The sequence below is a fragment of the Littorina saxatilis genome, linkage group LG4, assembly GCF_037325665.1.
Source record: "Littorina saxatilis isolate snail1 linkage group LG4, US_GU_Lsax_2.0, whole genome shotgun sequence".
Classification (NCBI taxonomy): domain Eukaryota; kingdom Metazoa; phylum Mollusca; class Gastropoda; order Littorinimorpha; family Littorinidae; genus Littorina; species Littorina saxatilis.
The window spans coordinates 34,845,008-34,854,865 of record NC_090248.1 but is presented as its reverse complement, the minus strand read 5'-3'; the positions used below and the strand labels follow the sequence as shown (position 1 = coordinate 34,854,865).

At 42.3% G+C, this 9,858-nt stretch overlaps 1 long non-coding RNA gene across 1 annotated transcript; it reads right to left on the bottom strand.

Annotated features, from left to right (window-relative positions):
* Positions 1-5,813: 5,813 nt before the first annotated feature.
* On the bottom strand, positions 5,814-8,074 carry LOC138963567 (uncharacterized). Its single transcript, XR_011454866.1, has 3 exons — positions 7,949-8,074; positions 6,819-6,947; positions 5,814-6,247 (listed from the first exon to the last, which is right to left on the bottom strand). It is a non-coding gene; the product is annotated as an uncharacterized lncRNA (long non-coding RNA).
* Between the last annotated feature and the right edge of the window lie 1,784 nt (positions 8,075-9,858).

Genomic DNA, 9,858 nt, shown 5'->3' with positions numbered 1-9,858 from the left:
TATCGTCAATGACATTTTGTCCAACGGAATAGAAGGGCCGGTATTCTAAATGATTGGCTATTGTCATTTACTGAGATATCAGTCTGCAAAATTAATTCTGCAAAACACAATTAAAAAAGAAGATCGCTTACGTAAAAAACAACTCTGCACCTCTCAGGAGGCAACCATGCTGTTGATATTGGTGGTGTCCACGTGTAAGGATGTTGGTTTAAACAATGTTTTATTCGTGATTTACATGTTCATGAGATTTACATTGTCATAATGTGAAAACAACAAGCCTGCGGCTTATGGTTGTGTCAGAATGTTCTTAGCCCATGTAAACGCCTGACCAGGTCAGTGCTTGACCGTGTACTCGGAAGGGAAGGTATTTTTACGGTTTAAGGGTGATCATTTCCAGGCGGCGAGACCCAACCAGATTCATTGAATCGAGTTAGAGGTGTTATCACCACAGGAAAAGCTTTGGACGCACATCTGATCGCTTGAAAGGCACAACCCTGTGAAAACATTTCGGCTGATAATCTGATATATGATCCGCCTTTTACATAGGATAAGAACATCCCTCTACTTTGACCCATACAAAAAATCAAAATCTTGGCTGGTTCCTGTTACGAGTTGGAATTCGTTTGTTTTGTGCTGTTATTTTTTATTTTTTATTTTTTTTATTTTTTATTTTTTTTAATCGTACTTTTTTCAAATCCATGTAACCCTCATTTTTAAACTAAATCAATATTACCTTGGCTTATTGCCTTGCCTTGCCTTTGTTATGAATTAATTTTGCAGATTGCGACTTGTGCCAGTTTTAAAAAGAACTATAAACAAATCCTACTCAGCACAGAAGGCATTCAAACTGTTGATTTTGTCAACATGTGACCCTCCACCACGGAATGAGTCGCATGTCACCTCGCGCGGTTCTGCGCTAGGCTTAAGATAAGTCCGGGGGGTGTCTGGTAACAGTGTGAGGGTCACCTTAGTCACAGGCTTATAACTCGAAAAGTGTTCTCTCTTTTCTAAAACGGTTTTCACTACTGGATAGAGCATAAAAATCTCTTCAGGAAAATGTAAAAATATGAAAATCATGCAAAGGTGACGTGTGACTCATTCCGTGGTGGAGGGTCACATAATTATGTCCAAGCAGAATGATGCTTGTATTCCCTTTACAAGCCATGGCAGATGTGAGATGGTGAGCGGCGAATCATTTACACGGGGAAGACTGAGCGTGTGAATTCGGTGTCATCTATACCTTGTTTTCCTGGCCTATTTGTTTGTACCATAATGGTACGAAAAACTAAGTATCAGTTGGAAGGGTCAGTGGCACGCAACGACTTTTAATTCGTCCTGTAACAATGTGTCGACCTTTGTTTAAAGGCAGGACTGGGTGTTTGAAGATGTATCTGATATCGAAGTATACTTGTGTGTATTTTTAGCCTTGAATACAAAAGATAAATCGTGACCTTATTAGATTGTGGAATATGTACAATGAAAGTGTTAAAGTGGTCGGATTATGGTATGTGTATGCAATGAATCTACGTGTGGAAATAAGAGATGTTTTTCTTCGCTGTGTCGTGTGAATTACTTCTTATGTTATACTAAAACACCTTCGTGCCATCACGCTCAAGGGGACTTATAACGATCCCCGCTCACAGACACAAAACACACAGACACAGACGGACACAGACAGACAGACAGACAGAGAGACAGACAGACAGACAGACAGACAAACAAACAAACAAACAAACACACACAGATGCACACACACACTAAGAGAGAGAGAGAGAGAGAGAGAGAGAGAGAGAGAGAGAGAGAGAGAGAGAGAGAGAGAGAGAGAGAGAGAGAGAGAGAGAGAGAGAGAGAGAGAGAGAGAGAGAGAGAGAGAGAGAGAGAGAGAGTTCCAAAGCCAAACACAAGTCAAGTATAAATACAAACAACTTTAATAATTGTTTCTGACCTAATACAGAAAACAACGCATATCACAGATTGAGCTATGCTGACTTTGGTCATTTAAAGGCAGATACTAATTGTTTAATTTACCGATACTTGTCTTTTGCGCCATTTCAATCACCAGTGTCTTTGTTCATGTTAATGATTACTGTTTCCAACTGAAACGGATTTGCATACAAACTTTAATAATGGTAAATGATTTAATACAAAAACAAAACAACAAGCAAAAATAAACTCACATTGAAATTATTTGTTCTCTGTTCGTCAACTTCAATATTCAGAGGATGTAGAGCCTAACGCGGGCTCCAAAGGAAAAGTTTTCATTTTCATTTTTGCAAAAACAAATTTCTTACAAACCCTTTGTCAAAAATCATAACTGTCATGAATTCTTAAAGATGTCTTTCTCTCCGTGTACATCATTTTCCAAATTGCCATGGACCCGTTCAGAAATTATATGGAACATGGCCATGTCCCAAACTTCCCCTTGAGAACATACCAAACATATACAGCCTGACTGCGTTCTGTACAGACTTCGTGTTGAAATAATTTCGTAAGAGACATTTCAGTGCTGATCACATGACAGACTTGCAACCAACTTGTGACCAACTTTCAAGCGATTTCAGTCGGCGGCAAGTCAAATCAAAATCGCTGCCAATGTGAACAGCACAAACTGGCAAACTAGTTTTAAGTGGCGAGTCTCGCCAAACTTAGCCTTTCGGGATTGTCCGGACGTCCTCGTTGTTTTCCGGCGAAGAGAAGGCTAGAGCTAACGAGTCAGTGAGCGCGATAAGAACAGTCTGGACAAAATCGCTGACGAGTCACGGCCGAGCCGGGCAGTGCTCAACTGAGTGTTGGAGTCGCTGACGAGTTTGGCACGAGTCGTTTATAAATCGCTAGGGCTGTTCACAAGGCAGAATTTTCGCCGACTCGGCATCAATGACTCGGGAGCGATTTTCAAACGACTGTTGGTCACAAGCTGGTTGCAAGTCTGCCATGTGAACAGCACTTTACGCCCATGAGCAAACTGTATTAAGCAACGAATTCTGGCCGTGCACAGGAAACAGCCGGGCTGTTGTGTTTTGGTATGTGTCCAAGCGGAAGGATCCTCCTGTCGGAAGCATGCATAGATTGTTAATGGTTTATGTCATTTTTATCACGTCGAACCTGCTCTAGCGACCACCGCTCGAAAACGACCACCTGCCCACAACAACCACCCAAACGGATCACCAACCAGCTTCTTTTCTATGTAATTCACCTTTCCATAGCGACCACTTCTCTATTCTGACCACTTCTGGTCAGTTTTGGGTGACTGAAAATGACTGAGTAGAGTATTTGCCTCTTCCGTATTTATGGCCTGCAGAAACAGTGTAAACCTTGTGTCTGCCTTCATTCTGCATTTTACACAGTTTTACAAGTACAAAGGTAGAAATCATGGTTATGAGACGGACGGATACATGCTCCTAGTAGTAGTACAAACACTGAAACAATGAAAAGAAACTGTGTACAGTAAATATGTGCGTGTGTGTGTGTGTGTGCGTGTGTGTGTTTCCATGTGTGTGTGTGTTTCCATGTGTGTGTGTGTGTGTGTGTGTGTGTGTGTGTGTGTGTGTGTGTGTGCGTGTGTGTGTTTCCATGCGGTGTGTGTGTGTTTCCATGTGTGTGTGTGTGTGTGTGTGTGTGTGTGTGTGTGTGTGTGTGTGTGTGTGTGTGTGTGTGAAACATTAAAAGCTCACATCTAACAACACCGTGAAAGTCTATTTACAATAGCAAAACAGTTCTAAAAGGTGGCACTGACTCGACCACATGAACATGGGATTCCGCAACAAATTTAAATTCCGACTTTAAGCTTTTCTTTAATAAAACAAAAACAAACAAACATAAAAAACCGCTCACAAAAACAAAAACTATAGGTTGACTTAACTGTGTGATGTAAAAAGAAGTCCACACATAACTGTACTCATAACTCTATTCCAAAACCATACGATTTTTAAGTGAAGTGGCATAGAGCATAGATGGAATTTTGATTGTGCTTGACATTTGGAATCCCAAAGTAGGGGCATTAACTGATGATTGATCGAATTAAGTTACATTTTGAAACGATAAAAAACGCACATCAAATAGAAAATAGTCAGAACATGCCTGTGACAAACAACAAGACTTGTGTGAATTCTTTCAATAATAAAGAAGAAAAAACACAAAGTAAAAATGTACAGGTTAACTTAAAAACGCAGAGCAAATACTCAGGAGTTCACGTGCCACAAACAAAAGCGGGTATGCTGAATCCGTCGTGATGACGTCACAAACATGACGTCATATAAGCGGAAACAAACGGCACTGTCCTGGACAGTGTCGGTCGGTGTTCGGGAAGTTGTTTCCCTTTTTTTTCCAACACAAGACGCAAGAGGCTCGTGGGTCACTCGTCAAGTGGACCACAGACAGAGGGTCGACTTACCTTCTGAATACTTGTTATTAAGTTTGCAAATAAACGGACGTTAGTATTAAGGATAAGCATAGTAGAGTCGGGAAGGGGTTGATATTCCTGCTTTCCTCTGGTAACTCCAATCCATAAATCAGCAAACAGTGCTTAATTCAGTCAGCTGAACTTACACATACATTCAATCATCTGGCGGCGTTTTAAATCGAAAAATGCTGAAATACAGATTCAGTGTTGCTATTTGTGGCACTTTTGTACAATTTTACAGTATTGGCCAATGGTGTAGCAAGCTTAGGGTATGATACCTTCTATAATGAGATCAGTAGCAGAAAAATACGCATTTTTTAGCTACCGATTTCAGAATTGAGATTTGACGTGAAGCGGTCCATTTACGTGAAATGGTTACCCGAACACCGACAAAGACTTTCTGGTGCAATGCTAGGTTTGTAACACTGGTTATTGCTTGTAGCTGTTGAGTTCTACAGGGGTCCAGTGCTTCTTACTGGCAAATTACTACCGAAAAGACACCCAATAACAATGAAGGGTATTGACGATCACATTGTCTTAAACCTGTAACGGGAATATGCATGTCTTACAACGTTAATTATGAATAACCTTTATCACAAGCGAATGCTTGTCACCTCGAGATCGAAACCATGCAAATGTTGATGTTTTTTTCTACGTCTATCTAACACAGCTCTCGCTTTAAAACTTTGAACCTTCACTTTTCGATTCTCTGTTTAACTCAGTGCAGCACTACTCTTTTTTTAATAAAATGTATCGTTTTTCTTCAGCTCAGCTAGAACCAGTATCAATATTGCCACCAAGTAGAGACCCTTTTATGATATCTTCGAGTTTGTTTGTTTGTTTGTTCGTTCATGGGCTGAAACTCCCACGGCTTTTACGTGTATGACCGTTTTTACCCCGCCATTTAGGCAGCCATACGCCGCTTTCGGAGGAAGCATGCTGGGTATTTTCGTGTTTCTATAACCCACCGAACTCTGACATGGATTACAGGATTTTTTCGTGCGCACTTGGTCTTGTGCTTGCGTGTACACACGGGGGTGTTCGGACACCGAGGAGAGTCTACACACAAAGTTGACTCTGAGAAATAAATCTCTCGCCGAACGTGGGGACGAACTCACGCTGACAGCGGCCAACTGGATACAAATCCAGCGCACTACCGACTGAGCTACATCCCCGCCCGATATCTTCGAGTGTTTTTCAGAGTTGTGAAAGCCGTCAACACTGTACGACAAGTACAACATTGAACCGTACAATATGTAAGCGTAAGCAGAATAGAAAGAGACCAAACGAGAGAGAGAGAGAGAGAGAGAGAGAGAGAGAGAGAGAGAGAGAGAGAGAGAGAGAGAGAGAGAGAGAGAGAGAGAGAGAGAGAGAGAGAGAGAGAGAGAGAGAGAGAGAGAGAGAGAAGGGGGAACGTGTCAACTATCACGTATGACAAGGGAAGGAATGCATGTCGAACGGTGTCTGATGGCTGAATAGACGATGTTCGGAAATAACTCTGTCGGACTTGGTATGGGTTGTGAAAAAATGAACACCATTGCTTTTTCAAGGGGAATATAACATAACACACGTGCGGAATCCTTTTGCCAAGACTGAAAATGTCAAAGCAGATATTCAAGTCCACGTGTTTCAGACATACCCCTCGCTGGTGATTAGCCCCTCAAATGTTTGTCCAAGTAAAAGCAAGGGTATTCACTCTTTCACAACCCATACAATCCCGACAGAGTGATTTTCGGAATTGGTCTATTGGGTGAAGCGCGGTGTTGTGTTACAGCAGCCTGCCGAGTAGGAAGGCCGTGACGAGACACAGGACTGAGGCCACGGCTTTCTTCACACCGCTCCTTTCACCTGGCAAAGACAACAAGGACGATGCTGTGAGTATGTGCGGAATAACTCTTGCAATTGGTGTAATGTTCTCCTGCTTTATTTGCTTGGAGGTTCATGTTCCAGACTGCTCCACCCCCCACCCCCCACCCCCGCCAACGCCATTTATGCTGTGTTAGTTCGATAATGTGCTTTTTTTTTCAAAATACAGTCGTGTGCTTGACTCGGCTTCAGGCGGCGCCACTCTTTCACAGCTCATGACATTCCTGTCAGAGTTCTTTCCATTATATCGTTCGTTTTTTCCCATTGTAAATGTAAAGCAAAGCTACGGCACCCACTGAATCCTTTCCAAGCTGCTTTTTCTGTCCGATATATTTCATTTTAACCCATCACCTACGTGAGAAAATAGTCAAATCTGGAGCAAATCTTCCAGGTCCTCTCTCAGCCCAAAAAGCAAAACTCGTTTACACGACATTTAAAACAGTGAAAGTAGGTAACACGCTGTGCGTAGGGTTGTCAGCGTTTGGAATGATTTGAAACGGGGAAACAGGGATTTGTTGGCAGGGAAACACCCGTCGTCTGTGTGTATACTTACATGAAGCGTCGGATGCCTTGACCTTGTAGCTAGTCTTGCAGTGACAGAGGCCATCTTTGCATTCAGCGTTTAAGTCGAAGCAACTATTGCCCGTGTTACACTCTCCCCCCACCTTGCGCTCTGCCGCCTCTGAAAACAGATGTCTTGGAAAATTATTGGTTTTAAAGCACAGACCTTACCGTGTGAACAATTCAGCTCACCCTATCAAATCTGGCCTTGCTTTTACATGGCAACAAACCATCCCTTCACTTGAACACTACCAAAACCCCAAATCCCCACTGCTTCCTATACCGGCACGGTTGGCCTAGTGGTAAGGCGTCCGCCTCGTGATCGGGAGGTCGTGGGTTCGAACCCCGGCCGGGTCATACCTAAGACTTTAAAATTGGCAATCTAGTGGCTGCTCCGCCTGGCGTCTGGCATTATGGGGTTAGTGCTAGGACTGGTTGGTCCGGTGTCAGAATAATGTGACTGGGTGAGACATGAAGCCTGTGCCGCAACTTCTGTCTTGTGTGTGGCGCACGTTATATGTCAAAGCAGCACCGCCCTGATATGGCCCTTCGTGGTCGGCTGGGCGTTAAGCAAACAAACAAACAAACAAACAAACAAACTGCTTCCTATACAGAGTGGGATTTTGTATTATCATTTATTATTCTTATACAAACTATACAAAGCGTTTACGGAACAGCAACAATTAAACGCTTATCGTAATTTAAATGAGTAGGCTAAACTTGCCCTAAAAGAAAGCAGCAGACTCGACTAATGGTCACTATAACTTCGTGAAAGTTGTTTCGGGAAGAACTTAAATCTAATAATTTTCATCTGATTCAGTTAGGACATAGGACATTTCACATTGAACGACACAGTCTACTTGATCACCAAAACTGACCGGCGGATTGTGCGGCTTATTTTTCACAAGGAAGGTCAACTGTCTCGCTAGGTGGATTATTACACTTAAACTCGCACACGGGCCAGGTTTGCGCGACTCTGTGGCTTTTGCCTTCCATGCATTGGGAGGAAGCAGTCCACATTTCCCCGTGAGGGGACAATAATGTAAGGAACATGAAAATGCAAAATGAAATAAACTATCCGATGTGGCCGAGTTAACTCCATAGAGTGAGAAGTCAACCTACGGCAGGATGTTCCGTCTGAGGACAGACTGTAAACCGTCCCGTCACATACACAAGTCTTTGATGTTGTGTGACACTTGGCGCCCGTCGTGCATTTGTCTTCGTTGTTCTTGCATGATTGGCCTGCTTTTATCACTACAACGACAACAAAATGTCAATGCATTAGATACAGGGGACACACACAAACACGCACGCACGCACACACACACGCACGCACGCGCGCACGCACGCACGCACGCACACACGCACACACACACAAACACACACACACATGATTGGCTTTTACTTTGACAATCCACGTTGAGCCTGAAAGCTCAAACCCATTCACCATCTCGATTTGTTACGGCATGGGAAACAGTATAAGATGTTTGATGGGTTGTTGACAGACCAGCTTTTTTGTCGGTCCGAGGGGGAGCATATCGTCTTTTGTTTCATATTTATTGACCAAGGCCGAAGGCCGCGGTCAATAAATATGAAACAAAAGTCGATATGCCCCCCGAGGACCGACAAAAAAAGATGGTCTGTCAACAAACCACCAAACATCGTTTTTGTCATCATTTTGGTAGTGAGAAAATAAGTGCACAATCAACCCAGGGAGCCATTCTTTGAAACACGGGTTCCGTGCTGATTTATAACCACACGAGTCCCGGTTTGATAACCACTGGCAATCAAAGCTGGCGTGTGAAAGCAAATTTCTGTGTTTTTGAGTTCATTAAATGTTGGGATGAATATGTCAGGTTTCAGGATGCACAGTTCTGTAGGTTCATCTCGGTATTCCACCCCCTCGGCTTTCCGACGGTTGTAAATATTAAGCTGAGTGATCGAATGTGGAAGCTACGTTTGGTCAAAGGTCACAGAAGATTTGCGTCGTGCAGCTAAGGAAAGAATCGCGATCTTGTTTCTGACTCAGTACCTCTTTGTTTTTCATTTGACCTGTCATTCTGCTTGCTCGGCTTTGTTAGATGTTTGCATATCTTGTTGCTATTTTCGTTACTTTTATTATTGTTTCTTATTTGTGCTTCGTTTATCGATACTACGTCTTGTGCACGGGTCAAAATGTGTGTGCCAGGGGTCGTTTTACTTACTTGACGTTCGTGTTTCTCCGAACGTCTGTGTATCGAAACACATACACGCACTCCATGACTCTGTAAGAAGACAAAACATATCGCTAGGTTTCATTTGTTTTTGATGAATGTATGACCTTTCATGAAGTAGTTTTGTTTGTTGTTTACTTTTGCCAGTTTGCCAGTTCGTTTTTGGAACTTTGCAAGGCAGTGTCGTGTCGTCTGTTTAGGTCTGGGGAAACACCAATGAAAAGAGCCGAAGAATCCCCGAGCGTTTCTATTGGGTTTGCTTTTGATTATCCATGTATAACCTGCTTCCTGCAACTATGGTAACCGGGGATTTATTGCCCGGGGAACATGAGATTTATTTCCCAGGTGCTTGTGAATGAAAACTCGTGAAAATGATGACAATGCCATTTGTTATCCAGCTGGTTATGAATGAAAACTCGTGAAAATGATGACAAAATGCATTATTGGACCAAATTAAACGTTATTTAGTTAAACGGATACTTATTTAACTAAATAATGCATTATATAGCAACATGTTGCATTATTTAGTTTGATAATATATATTATGAAGATCATAACCACACACAATTAATTCTTTACAAACGGATTGCCCTATATGACTGTGTACGTAAGTGTTAGTTGGGTTCTTGTTTAGAGCTTGTCACAGAGGAGAAGGTCGCTTAATTGTCACCGTAATTTCTTTAATTTATGTATGTTTTTACACTAGATAAGTAAAACTCAACTTCAATTGCATCCAAGTAACACTGTAGGCACTGCATTGAATAAAATAATGTTTCATTTAGTTTTTATAGGGAAGTTAAACTCGCATGTCACGAAAAT